Here is a 14,535-nt window from a genome sequence, read left to right as displayed (position 1 = left end):
TTCCAGTTTGTGCTTCTTCCAGCCCAGCGTTTCTCATGATGTACTCTGCATATAAGTTAAATAAGCAGGGTGACAATATACAGCCTTGATGTACTCCTTTCCCTATTTGGAGCCAGTCTGTTGTTCCATGTCCAGTTCTAACTGTTGCTTCCTGACCTGCATACAGATTTCTCAAGAGGCAAGTCAGGTGGTCTGGTATTCCCATCTCTTTAAGAATTTTCCACAGTTTGTTGTGATCCACACAGTCAAAGGCTTTGGCATAGTCAATAAAGCAGAAGTAGATGTTTTTCTGGAACTCTCTCGCTTTTTCAATGATGCAATAGATTTTGACAATCTGATCTCTGGTTCCTCTGCCTTTTCTAAATCCAACTTGTACATCTGGAAGTTCTTGGTTCAGGTACTGTTGAAGCCTAGCGTGAAGGATTTTGAGCGTTACCTTGCTAGCATATGATATGAGCACAGTTGTGCAGTACTTTATGTACACGCTAGTACTTTACTAGCGTGTGAGATGAGTGCCATTGTGCTGTAGTCTGAACATTCTTTGGCATTGCCTTTCTTTGGGATTGGAATGAAAACTGACCTTTTCCAGCCCTGTGGCCACTGCTGAGTTTTCCAAATTTGCTGGCGTATTGAGTGCAGCACTTTCACAGCATCATCTTTCAGGATTTGAAATACCTCAACTGGAATTCCATCACCTCCACTAGCTTTGTTCATAGTGATGCTTCCTAAGGCACACTTGACTTCACATTGCGGGATGTCTGGCTCTAGGTGAGTGATCACACCATCGTGATTATCTGGGTCATGAAGATCTTTTTTGTACAGTTCTGTGTATTCTTGCCACCTCTTAATATCTTCTGCTTCTTTAGTTCCATACAGTTTCTGTCCTTTATTGAGCCCATATTTGCATGAAATATTCCCTTGGTATCTCTAATTTTCTTGAAGAGATCTCTAGTCTTTCCCATTCTGTTGTTTTCCTCTATTTCTTTGCATTGATCACTTAAGAAGGCTTTCTTATCTCTCCTTGCTATTCTTTGGAACTCTGCATTCAAATGGGAATATCTTTCCTTTTCTCCTTTGCCTTTCACTTCTCTTCTTTTCTCTGCTATTTGTAAGTAAGGCCTCCTCAGACAACCATTTTGTTTTGTTACATTTATTTTTCTTAGTTCATCTTAGTCTTCTTGAAATATATAATGGAGGTACCAAATAAGTCTACTACTCTGTACATATATGAGACGAAGGACTCATTAGTGTTTCTTCAGAATCTCCTCAGTATGTCCAAGTCAGTGGAAAATAAATAGCACCCCCTTGTGAGGCATAGTGCAAAACACTGATTTTCCAGTAATTTGATTGTGATGCTCAGCACCTCAGCAGGTAATGACAACGTGCTTTGTTGTCTGAGTTTGGATTCTGTGATGTGATGACCTGCCAATCTAATGATGCTGAGTTGTGTGTGGGCGGGATGCAGCCCTACAACTCCAGCCGCAGGGACTCCGTGTCCCTCAGCATGGGCTCCAGGGAAGACAGCTTTCTCTTCTGCCTCTTCCTTTCTGGTCAAGGTCCCACAATAGGGAGAAGTAGTAAAGTAGGAACTGCAGAAGACATGAGACTCTTGGCCTGTTTACAGTTGGGCTTCATTAGTTATGTTTTAGATTTTATTTTTCTATTCAGCTTTTATATTATATTAAGGCCATGGCATCCAGTCCCATTACTTCATGGCAAATAGATGGGGAAACAATGGAAACAGTGACAGACTTTATTTTGGGGGGCTCCAAAATCACTGCAGATGGTGACTGCAGCCATGAAATTAAAAGACTCCTTGGAAGAAAAGCTATATGACCAATCTAGACAGCATATTAAAAAGCAGAGACATTACTTTGCTGACAAAGTCTAGTCAAAATTTCCAGTACTCATGTATGAATGTGAAAGTTGGAATCTAAGGAAAGCTGAGCACTGAAGAATTGATGCTTTTGAACTGTGGTGTTGGAGAAGACTCTTGGAATCTTGGACTGCAAGAAGATCCAACCAGTCTATCCTAAAGGGAATCAGTCCTGAATATTCATTGGAAGGACTGATGCTGAAGTTGAAACTCCAATACTTTGGCCACTTGATTCGAAGAACTGACTGATTGGAAAAGACCCTGATGCTGGGAAAGGTTGAAGGCAGGAGGAGAAGGAGACGACAGAGGATGAGATGGTTGGATGGCATCACCGACTCAATGGACATGAGTTTGAGCAAACTCCAGGAGTTGGTGATGGACAGGGAGGCCTGGTGTGCTGCAGTCCATGGGGTTAGAAAGAGTCAGACACAACTGAGTGACTGAATTGAACTGAACTGAAGGGCTTACATTATGTTATATTCTTATCTGGTGAGCGTTGTGTGTCTCAATATCTTAGAACATATTCCATTATATTAATGGAATGGATAGTCTGTCAAGGCACCTGAATATGGATTCAACTCATGCTTTAGTTACCTCGTCTCCAGAGAAAGAAATGCCCAAACATCAGCCATCGTCTGGAAGGATGCGTGTGGCATTTTGGAATCGGGCAGAGTGGTCTTCTTTAGAAGACGTGTGGCATGACTCCCTGGAGCCACTGGCTGTGCTTGACCCAGTGCTACTGGGTGCTTCAGGGTGCCTTGTGTGGGAGGAGAAAGAGCTGACCCCTAAGAGTCTCAGTCTTGGGATTCCCAGCATGGGGCCTGACTGAGCGCCTCCACTCTCCAAGAACCAGAGTGGCCTGTGCAAGGACCTAAATAAACAGGACATCTTGGGAGAATGGGCAGTGTATACACAAGGAGCCATTTTTAACAGCAACTTCATATGACAATGAGAACAACGCCAGTGGTAGGATTAGTTAAACCTTTGTCTCTCTCCTCTTGGGGTGTGACCTCCCTACCCACCTTCCATCACTGAGAATTTTCAGAAAAAGTTGGCTGGAGATAGAGTCATTTGACACGATTTTTAACCAAGTCACCCTTTGACTGGATAAATGCCCCCCAAGTTCCTGCATTCTCTGGGAGCGGGGGACAGTTTGGACGCTGCCACGCAGAGGAAAGCTTTATTATGGAGATAACTGGCTACTTGCTATCAGGGCAACTAACGAGGACTGTATCTGTGCTGCTTTTGGAGGTTTTGTGGTAGTTCTTATGAGCCATTTATTTCTAATTTAATATCTATCACTTTAATCTTTGTCTTCCTGCTTCTGCCTGGTTTTCCTTTCTTTTTGTATACTAATCTTTACATTTAAACTCTTGTAGTTTTTTAATTGAAGTATAGTTGATTTACAATATTTTGTTAGTTTCAGGTATAAACCAAAGTGTTTCAGTTAAACATATCCATGTGTGGGTGTATAAACATATAAATTTATATGATTGATAAATATGTTAATTTATAAATTTGTATTTATAAATATATAAATATATTTATATTTCCCAGTCCTGTGGAAAATATGTACACACATACAAATATAATTTTATATTATAAGTATATATATATTATATATTATAAAATATATAAATATATTTTATATATATATAAAAATATATTCTTTTTCAGATTATTTTCCTTTATAGGTTAAAATTCTTATATTCTTAAATCTATTTTTATTTCTATTTTACTAATGATAGTCTTTAATGTTTATTTCATGATCTAATCATTTATTTTTTTGAAAAATCATCTATTTTTCTAATTTTTGTCTTTAAGAGTCTTATGATTTATTTTTGTCTTAAATTTCCATTTTTTAATATTATTCTTAATTTAAACTGACAAGATTCTTTTCTTTGGTTAGAATTTTATCTTCTCTCCTTTTTCTTTTAAATTTCTTTTTATTCTGAATTTTGAGTCAATCACGTCTTAAGTGTTGACTCCATACTAACTTTATATCTTTTCTCTTTTTTACCTATCCTTCAAATTTTGTTTGACTTCATGGTTGTTTTTCTGGAACTTGGATCAAAGCTTGGCTGCATAGAAGCTGCCCCTGCAACCACCCCTCTGAGTTCCACTTGCCCTTTCAGCCCTTCTAAAGAGAGCTCTTCTACAGACCTCACTATTGGTGACCCCACCTGCGTCTCCTTCGGGCCTCACTCGCTGTGTGTGGATGAGGGCTAACCCACCAGGACCTGTGTGTGCGTGCATGTGCTCGGTCGCTGCAGCTGTGTGCTACGTTTTGCAACCCTATGGACTGTAGCCCACCAGGCTCCTCTGTTCATGGGACTCTCCAGCAAGAATACTGGAAAAGCGTCGCCATACCCTCCTCCAGGGGATCTTCCAGACCCAGGGATCGAACCTGTGTCTCTTATGTCTCCTGCATTACCAAGCAGGTTCTTTCCCACTGGTGCCACCTGGGAAGCCCCCAGGAGTTTTAGAGACAGTTATGAGAGCATAGTGCCTCTAGGATCAAAATACACTGGCAGCCAGTAGGGTTGCTCCTTCGTGTCTATTAGACAACAGCAAGTTAAAAAGGAGACCAGGAGGCTTAGGGTGGTCATCCCAATGAAAAGTCACAATTCCTTGTTCTGTTTCCAGGCTCAAGCCAGTTTTAGATCTGAAATACATCGACTGAAGAAGAAACTGTAGAAGGAATACCATGATGTTCGCTAGTGTCTACTGACAGGATGCTTCTTGCTTTTCTGCAAAGAGATTCGCAACTGTTTACTTGGGTGACTTTACATTGGGAAAGGGGGAATAGCCAGTTTTGAAGGGTACTGGACACAGAATCTGAGCTGACAAAATACTAGAGACCTAAAGTGTCTTCATGGACGGTTGTTAGACTAAGCCATGGAGTCTAACAAATGGAGTCCTGGCTAAAGTCTAGTTGGTTCACAGTCCCTGAGTGCACACAGTTGGAATGGTTACGCTTGGTAGTTGGAATAACCCTAATATTGAGACCCTTTTCTATGAAGTAAAGAGCACCATGGGGGAAAGACCAAATGGGAGCCTCTGAATCCATACCTCCCTCCCCAGTTAGATAGTAAATCAGAACAATCCTGTGCCCCAAGGAGGATGGCAGGAGCAACGCCACCGCTAAGACCTGAAAGATGCAGGGATGGTGGTCCCCATCATACCTTCATTTAATTCCAGTCTGGCTCCTACAGAAACCAGATGAACCCTAGAGGAGACTAGACTACTGCAGATTTGACCAAGCAGCGCCAATGGTGTTCATGAACAATTATTTTGAAAAGGCCAGTGGCCCATTCTCACAGGATAGGTAACCTGTTTGAAGTATGGGTTTGCCTTTGCTGCCTTGGCTAGAACCATTATCTAGGGGCTGTGGGAATCCTTGATCCATAGACACAGAATCCCACACAGCATAGCATCTAACGTGGGGACCCACTTTACAGTAACAAGATCATGGCAGATGCCTCTGCCTACGGGATTCACTGGTTGTAGCACATATTGCAACATCCAGAGACAGCTGACCTTATTTTAGAATATATAATATCCTGACCTTACATTAGGATATATGATATCCCTTATAATAGGAGGCTAAAAAGGTCTTCTAAAGTTTAATTCAGCTGCTGCCTTGAAGGAAACTCTGAAAGGAATGGGTCTCACCCTTCAGAGTGCAGTTGATTTATTAAATCAGAGACCTCTAATGTGCTGTTTCCCCAGTTGGAAGGGCTCAGTATGGAAAACAACAAAAACAGGATGGCCCTAACTACTATTCCTTCTGGGGTCTCATGAGGAAATTTGTATTTCTCATCTCAGCAAACTGGGTTCTGTGTGTGGTTGGAAGTCCCAGTGCCCTAAGCGGGTGTACTCTTCCTAGAGGACCCAGCAAGGGTACTGTTGAACCATTGCTATGGCGGCTACAGAGTACTTTGGACTCACTGTGCTCGGGGGCTAGCCAGCAAACAGAGGCGTTGCCATGCTGGCAGGGCTAGCTGACCCTGATTGGTGGGAAGAGACAGGATGCTTTTATGCAATAGGAACAGTGTCATGGTCCAGTTGGGCACTTGAGGTACTTCCTTGCCCCATTGTAACTGTGAGTGGACATGCACACCAGCCCCAGACTGAGAAAGGTGTGGTGATCGAGTGATCGTCACACCGTCAATCTTGGGAGTGAAGGTTTGGTTCCTACTATCAGATAAGCCGCTAGACCTGCTGAGGGTGAAGGGAATTCAGCATAAATGGTGGAGGAGGGAGGGGATGAGTTCCAGTTGTGGCCTGGAGATGAACTGCCAGGTCAGGAACTACAGGACATCCCATTCACCTACTTGCTCTTAGCTTCCCTGCAGAAAGAGAGGCCAATAGGAAATGGCAGAGGTGCGGTTCCTGGAACCTTCATGGAGAAGCAGGGTCTCTGTGCAAGGGATGTCCCAGGCAAGAATACTGGAGGGCTGCCATTTCCTTCTGCAGGGTATCTTCCTAGATCAGGGATCGAACCTGGGTCTCCTGTACTGGCAGACAGACTCTTTGCCACTGAGCCAGCAAAACCACTTCCGCTTGTCCTTTCAGCACAGGACTCCCTCGGGTCAACTGCTGCATACTTAGCTGCACATGCATAGGCTAAAATGCCATGAAGCTAGCCAGAAAACAAAACAAAACAAAAAACAGGAAGCTGTAAGAGGATTAATTCCAGAGCTCATAAAAGACTAGAGGATATTCAGGTTCCAGCCAGTCAGAGTGAAGAGTCCTTGCTGAATTTGGGGGCATTTAATCAGAAACCCCAGAGAGGAAACTCCTTGGTCGTAGGGCTGAACTAACCCGAGAAGAAAAGGCTATTTGAGACCTGGCCCACCTAAGCCTAAAAACAAGCCTCAGATGTTCCGATTGACTTCAAGAGTAAGTTATCTGTCTGTCAGAACAAAGTCACAGCTCTGTGCTAAGTCTGCATCCTCCAGGAACAGACACCAAATGCCACGATGAGATGAAATGGGCCAGGGTTTTATTAGGGGAAGCGCCTGTGGGGAAGAAAATAGGAGGGGAAAATGGGGGAAAATGGGAGAGTCATCAGACCTCAATGTAAATTTGACCTTAAGTGAAGGAGAGAGGGAAAGAAAGTTGGGTACAGGTTTCCTGGACTGCCCTATGGCTGGCGGAAGGGCTGATGAAGCTGTTGGGAGTCCCAGGGCCACCCTGTAAGCCCAGGCCCAAGTTGCTTTGCTTAAAAGCTGTCACCAAGGGGGGCCGTGCCTCCCACTGCGGGCTCTCCTCCCTGGGTTAGAAAGACACAGAGCTCCGACCTGGGACACCACTTAACGACCGAACAACAAGGATGATGACTGATGGGATGCTCCCGGGATGTGGGAATTTAAAAAGAAATTCCTGATCTTATTTTGATACTGTCAGTCCATGGGAAGGCTTCTCAGGGAGGTACAAAGAGGAAAGGAAGTGGAATTTTCCAGCTCCTACCCGCTGTTCAGCTCTTTACCTGAACTTCAGACTTCCCCTGTTTTCCTTTTGTGTGGTGATTTACACAGAGGCTGAGCTTCACTTGATGCCAGTGAGGGGCCTGTGGCCTCTGAGCAGGCTGGGCGAGATGCCAGTTATAGGGCGGTGCTCAGGGAAACCCCCACCTCCTCAAGGCGCAGGAAACAGAGTTGTACTTGGAGAGGGAACCCCGGAAAACTGAAGGTGCTCTTGGCAGGTCCGAGGTCTGTTTTCAGGTGAACTTCATTGCTTTCCTGTGGCTCATAAACGGTGTGACAAATGATAACTACCTTGAGAGAGCTCTCTGTGCATCCTTAAGTATTAATGTTTGGCAATACACAACTTTCTCCCTGAGGTTTAGCTTTGTGCTAGCTTCCTTCTTATTTAATTTAATTTTGAGGCAAGAATGACTCTACTAAACTGTTTTTTTCAAGAATGGAAAAGACTAGTAATTGTCTTCCAACATCCATTCTTTCTTCCTTTTAGTACTTGAAATCACCACATAGCATGTTAGAAACAAATCTAGTTTTCCTTAGAGCCAGATATGGCCACATGACTTCCTTACCATTGGAATATGGACAAAAAATACACATGCAGCACATCTATACCATTTTCCTAAATAGAAACACTTGCCCTCCGCTTTCTGCCTTTTCCATGGTCAGGGCCAGAGTGCAGTTGTGAAGCTGGTGAGGCCTTGTGAGCAAGTGGACAAAGACGACCCCCTCAGGGGATGGATGATGCCATGGGAGAGAGCCACCTGCCCACCTAGGAGCCTCCCATTCCCACTGCGCTATCATGGGAAGACATAAATCTCTGCCTTGCTGCAGCCACTGCGTTTTTTAATTCCCTTGTTATTAGCGGTTTACCCTAAACCTTAAGTAATGATACATCAGGGTTTTTCGAAAGTCACATATGACAATGGACGGTTTTGTGCAAACTTGTCTGAGAAACTCTCCTGTAATCCCTAACTTCCCATCTAAATGAACAGGTGACCAAACACAATATTTTAAAAGCAGGTTTTGTATTAGTTTTATGTGCTTAAATGGATAGCTGAAAACAGAAATGAACATGTATTTTAATGTGTGTTTTTTGGTATTATTTCTAGGACAGTTTTCTTATTTGTGTGTTTTTCATTCATGTGTTTTTTTCCTCTCCTTTTTAAAAATCACTATTTTCCGTACGTATGGTTCCCACATTACGTTGTGTGCAAGATACTACAGAGAAGAAAATACACGTCTTTGTCCTCCTCTTCTTAGTTGTTCTCAGTTATTCTACGTGAATTGTCAAAGTCAGGAAGTGTATTTTCTAATTCAGGCAAGAGGGTTGGTTTACATACAGTTGATTTTCATTTTAAACACATTAGCTTAGTGAAAGTGACTAAAATATAGTATCTGATATGACAGAGTAGAAGAAATAAAATGCTTGGGAACTGATCATTTGAATTCCATTGTTCATTCCACAAACATTTATTGAATATATTGTGCTGTGAGGGTACTGAACTAAATGTTTCTTTAACACTTGGGCCATAGTTTCCATGAGAAAGGCCTTTAATATATAGAAGGGAAGAGAGCTATTTGTGCTTGTCTTATGTAAAACTATGAATGATGGAGTTAAGGCTTCTTTAAACCAGCCTCTCAGGAGAGCTTTAAAAAGGTTAAAAATAGCACCACCAAAAACTGGGAGTAACAACTACTGATAGCATCGGGAGGACTTTCTAGTGACTGCTAGTGCCATGATGTCAGGAACATGGCAACTCTCACTACCTGGAAATAAACAGGAAGCCCTCTGCCCTGCCCATGCCTAGAGATCCATGTGCAAAAAGAGCAAAATTAGACTCTTACCTGACAACATTAAAAAAAAAGCCCTCAAAATGCATCAAAGACATAAACAGAAGAGATAAAAATGTGAAACTCACTCAAGAAAACACTGGAGAAAGCCTTCATGACACTGGATTTAACAATGAGTTGAGGAAGGTATGCAGGGAATGAGTGACTTGTTGCACCTGAGGTGGTATTATTGCCACAGATAAAGCTTTTCAAGTGGGGATACAGACAAGTGGCAGCAAAGCCTTTGGGCATTAGAGTTTCCTGAACTGAGATGCAGGAGAAGACGGTGGGGCTGGGAGTAGGGGAGGCAGAGAGTGGAGACTTCACTTCGGCCTCGTGGATCCCTGTGTTAGAGCCATTCTCATCATCTATGGGTGTGTAGGATCCTCGGACAAATGACTTTCTCAGGACTCAGTTGGCAGCTTGGATACTCCCCTCGTCCAAGTCCCAAGAGTGCATCAATTTTTCCTTTTGTGCATCTTTATCATAGGGAGGAAATACTTGATAGATTCTCCAAGAACTTAAGAGAAAAATGACTTAAGATAAAAATGAAGAGAAAGAGCATAATAGATAAAGAAGAAAAAAAATGATAGAGATTCAACGCAAGAATTATGGATGTATCTGATGAAGGGAAAAAAATGGAACAGAAGAAGCGATAATTAAAAACAGAAGTCTATAAAACTTTATTAAAGTAAAAAAACCTGATTACAAATCTCAAAAGAGGTTATGCTTAACATTCTAAAGTTATAGCAATCCAGTTTGAATTTATACCAACTTAACTTTAAAAGAATACAAAGACTCTCTTCCTATACAGCTTGATTCTCTTCCCCCTACCTTTCTGTTATTGATGTCACATCTTTATACACTGTGTGGCCATAATCACATAGGAAATAAAAAGTGGAAGTACCAACTTTTGTAATTGCCCATGTGTTCACTTTTTTTGAGAGATCTTTATTTCTTCAAATGGCTTTGAGTTACTGCCTGCTGTTCTTTCATCTTAACTTGGGCTCCTGTTAGCATTTCTTACAGGCGCATATAATGGTAGTGTTGCAGGAAGGGGGATCCCTTCCAGGGCCCGAAACTGGGCTCTTGTCTAACACTCGGAAATGAATTGTCCGAGGAGACACATGTGCTGACAAAGCAAGAGACTTTATTGGGAAGGGCACCCGGGTGGAGAGCAGGAGGATAAGGGAACCCAGGAGAACTGCTCTGCCGCGTGGCTCGAAGTCTTGGGTTTTATGGTGATGGGATTAGTTTCCTGGTAGTCTTTGGCCAATCATTCTAATTCAGAGTCTTTCCTGGTGGTGCATGCATCGCTCAGCCAAGATGGATGCTAGCGAGAGGGATTCTGGGAAGTGGACGGACATGCAGTGTCTCCTTTTGATCTTTCCCGAACTCTTCCGGTTGGTGGTGGCTTATCAGTTCCGTATTCCCTACCAGGATCTCCTGTCATAAAACAACTCATGTGAATGGTTACTAAAGGGCCTGGCCAGGGTGGGCGGTTTCAGTCAGTGTGCATCCCCTAACAACTCCCCTCTGAGAGACTTCATATTCAAGATACTTCTTGGGAATTGGGGTGGAGGTCTCTTTCTTCTGTAACTTCTTCCTGCTGTGCCTGGGCGTAGGCCTGCCTAGCAGAGCAGAAGTCTCTCTATACCTGATCTAAGTTGCGGTGTTCCACATCTGAAACCAGCATTCACCCTTGTAATAACAATTTAGTTTGAAACTGTTGGCTCCTCTCAGAGATGAAATAGACAGGAGCCAAACAGGAGACCTAACAGGATGGCCATCTCTGGTCCCCGGAAACAGAAGGCAACATTTGGGGTGAGGGCTGCAGGGTTTGTGAAGCTTTTTGATTGGTGGTGGTGAGGCAACAGAGCTGTGCTCCAGGACTCTTGTGTTCAGTCTGAAGGTACCATCCTCCACCTGGGTGGGGGCTCCAGTTCTGTAGAAGAACTCAAAGACACTGTTATGCATATTTCTTTGAGTAGGAACCAGGACCCTGTCTCAAGGCTGTACAAGCATTTGATTGTTTCTCCTCTGTTTCTGTATCCCCTCCCTTCCCTGATTAGCAATTGTTTGAATCCACCCTTTGGCACTCAGGGAAGGTCACGAGGCTGAATGAAACCTATATCCTATGGACAAGAAATGGAGAACACAGAACAGATCTATACTCCAGAGCCCCACAGAGTCCTGCTCAGTTTTAATTCAGGGAACTGGGCAACTATGACTGTGATAACTTCCTGTCAAAATGGGGCATAGGACTGCCTCAGCTTGGAGAAGAGACACTGAATTGGAAGTATTCCTGAGTTCCAAGTCCTAGATCTGAGCCTTTGTATGATTAAAATCTCAATCGCTTGGTCTGCCATTTTGTTGTACCAGACCCAATTAGAAGTAGCTGGAGGAGGGATAACTGGAATTTTAATAGACAAAATAAATCTCAATTCTTTTTAGAAGAATAGGCCTGAAACCCACTCTGGACCTGGCACTTTGGGGAGACTTGTAGCCAGGTAGCCAGTTGCCTAGTTTTCATAAAAAGTAAGGTGGCAGTTACTAACTTCCAGCAGACATTGTTTTGAGAATGGAGGCATCTAAGCCTGCCACGACTCAGAAAACTCAAGTGTTATCAATACAAAGTCTAATCTGAAATTACACCATAGTGTCACCTAGTTATTTCCCAGGATGTCTGAACCATAGCCACTCTATTTTGTTTTTTTAACTGTAAAATTTTCCTTAATAGCCAAAGCAGATGTCACCATTAATGACATCAGTGTTTCTCTAGGTATGAGAAGATGCAAGAATTGGAACTCATAAAATCTGCCCCTGAAAGGATCTAACTATCTGAAGGCCTGTTCTGCCAGTTTTTCCCAGAGCACAGAGTGCCTCATTCCTGATTTTCACCCTGAACTCCTTTCAGGGGTGTTGAAAGTCAGCAGTTGCACAGGCCATGATTTAATCTCTGTAGATGTAGATGACAAGTGTCAATCTTCAGTTGGCAGAGCCCCTTTTTGCTCAAACTTGACCATGATTTTGAGGGGGGCATTTCATGACCATTTTATCCCATGGTGCTGAGAATGTCCATTCTCAGGTTTGGCAAAGATTTTGTTGATAGGCCACTCAATGTCCTGTTACTGGACTAGGCCATAAAACAGTATCCAAAATTCTCTGGACCACCTGTCTTACTAGCCCCTTGGTCCAGGAAAATATTCCTTCTTGTTGCTTCTTCCCATATTTAGAATTACACTGTTTCCATCATCAATCTCATATGGGACTATATATTATTCTATCAGAGGCCTCAGTCACATTTGGCACTGTAAGAAATGGCAATTTTGTAAAACAGGGGAAATACAAAGAACATAGCCAGCAGTATTAGTAAAGTCACAAGTAAGACTTAAGAGCTTCCGTTAGATGTACCCCAGTATATCTCAGGTCATCTGACTTAGTCTGCTCTGTAGAATCTTTATCTTACAGGGAAATTATATATTGGACCATCTATAAGGCACATAGCCCAGTTTTCTAGTGTTACTAGACTGATTGTCCTTCAGTTCAGTTCAGTTCAGTTCAGTCACACAGTCGTGTCCGACTCTCTGCGACCCCATGAATCGCAGCACGCCAGGCCTCCCTGTCCATCACCAACTCCCGGAGTTTTCTCAAACTCATGCCCATCGAGTTGGTGATGCCATCCAGCCATCTCATCCTCTGTCATCCCCTTCTCCTCCTGCCCCTAATCCCTCCCAGCATCACGGTCTTTTCCAATGAGTCAACTCTTCGCATGAGGTGGCCAAAGTATTGGAGTTTCAGCTTCAGCATCAGTCCTTCCAATGAACACCCAGTACTGATCTCCTTTAGGATGGACTGGTTGGATCTCCTTGCAGTCCAAGGGACTCTCAAGAGTCTTCTCCAACACCACAGTTCAAAAGCATCAATTTTTCGGCACTCAGCTTTCTTCACAGTCCAACTCTCACATCCATACATGACCACTGGAAAAACCATACCCTTGACCAGACGGACCTTTGTTGGCAAAGTAGTCTCTTTTTTTTAATATGCTGTCTAGGTTAGTCATAACTTTCCTTCCAAGGAGTAAGCATCTTTGAATTTCATGGCTGCAGTCATCATCTGCAGTGATTTTGGAGCCCAAAGAAATAAAGTCTGACACTGTTTCTACTGTCTCCCCACCTATTTCCCATGAGGTGATGGGACCAGATGCCATGATCTTAGTTTTCTGAATGTTGAGCTTTAAGCCAGCTTTTTCACTCTCCTCTTTCACTTTCATCAAGAGGCCCTTTAGTTCTTCTTCACTTTCTGCCATAAGGGTGGTGTTGTCTGCATTTCTGAGGTTATTGATATTTCTCCTGGCAATCTTGATTCCAGCTTGTGCTTCTTCCAGCCCAGCATTTCTCATGATGTACTCTACATATAAGTTAAATAAGCAGGGTGACAATATACAGCCTTGACGTACTCCTTTTCCTATTTGGAACCAGTCTGTTGTTCCATGTCTAGTTCTAACTGTTGCTTCCTGACCTGCATACAGGTTTCTCAAGAGGCAGGTCAGGTGGTCTGGTATTCCCATCTCTTTCAGAACTTTCCACAGTTTATTGTGATCTACACAGTCAAAGGCTTTGGTGTAGTCAATGAAGCAGAAGCAGATGTTTTTCTGGAACTCTCTTGCTTTTTTGATGATCCAGTGGATGTTGGCAATTTGATCTCTGGTTCCTCTGCCATTTCTAAAACCAGCTTGAACATCTGGAAGTTCTCGGTTCACGTATTGCTGAAGCCTGGCTTGGAGAATTTTGAGCATTACTTTACTAGTGTGTGAGATGAGTGCAATTGTGCGGTAGTTTGAGCATTCTCTGGGGTTGCCTTTCTTAGGGATTGGAATGAAAACGGAACTTTTCCAGTCCTGTGGCCACTGCTGAGTTTTCCACATTTGCTGGCATATTGAGTGTAGCACTTTCACAGCATCATCTTTCAGGATTTGAAATAGCTCAACTGGAATTCCATCATCTCCACTAGCTTTGTTCCTAGTGATGCTTCCTAAGGCCCAGTTGACTTCACATTCCAGGATGTCTGGCTCTAGGTGAGTGATCACACCATTGTGATTATCTGGCTCGTGAAGATCTTTTTTGTACAGTTCTTCTGTGTATTCTTGCCACCTCTTCTTAATATCTTCTGCTTCTGTTAGGTCCATACCATTTCTGTCCTTTATCGAACCCATCTTTGCCTGGAATGTTCCCTTGGTACCTCTAGTTTTCTTGAAGAGATCTCTAGTCTTTCCCATTCTGTTGTTTTCTTCTATTTCTTTGCATTGATCTCTGAGGAAGGCTTTCTTATCTCTCCTGG

At 43.0% G+C, this 14,535-nt stretch overlaps 1 long non-coding RNA gene across 1 annotated transcript; it reads left to right on the top strand.

The window, feature by feature from the left end:
• The first annotated feature begins 336 nt into the window (after positions 1-336).
• On the top strand, positions 337-14,099 carry LOC122705285. Its single transcript, XR_006344074.1, has 3 exons — positions 337-469; positions 13,739-13,742; positions 14,034-14,099. It is a non-coding gene; the product is annotated as an uncharacterized LOC122705285 (long non-coding RNA).
• The last annotated feature ends 436 nt before the right edge of the window (positions 14,100-14,535 follow it).

Source organism: Cervus elaphus, chromosome 12, assembly GCF_910594005.1.
Source record: "Cervus elaphus chromosome 12, mCerEla1.1, whole genome shotgun sequence".
NCBI lineage: Eukaryota > Metazoa > Chordata > Mammalia > Artiodactyla > Cervidae > Cervus > Cervus elaphus.
Note: the sequence above shows the minus strand (reverse complement) of the source record. Positions and strands in the feature narration are given on the sequence as shown.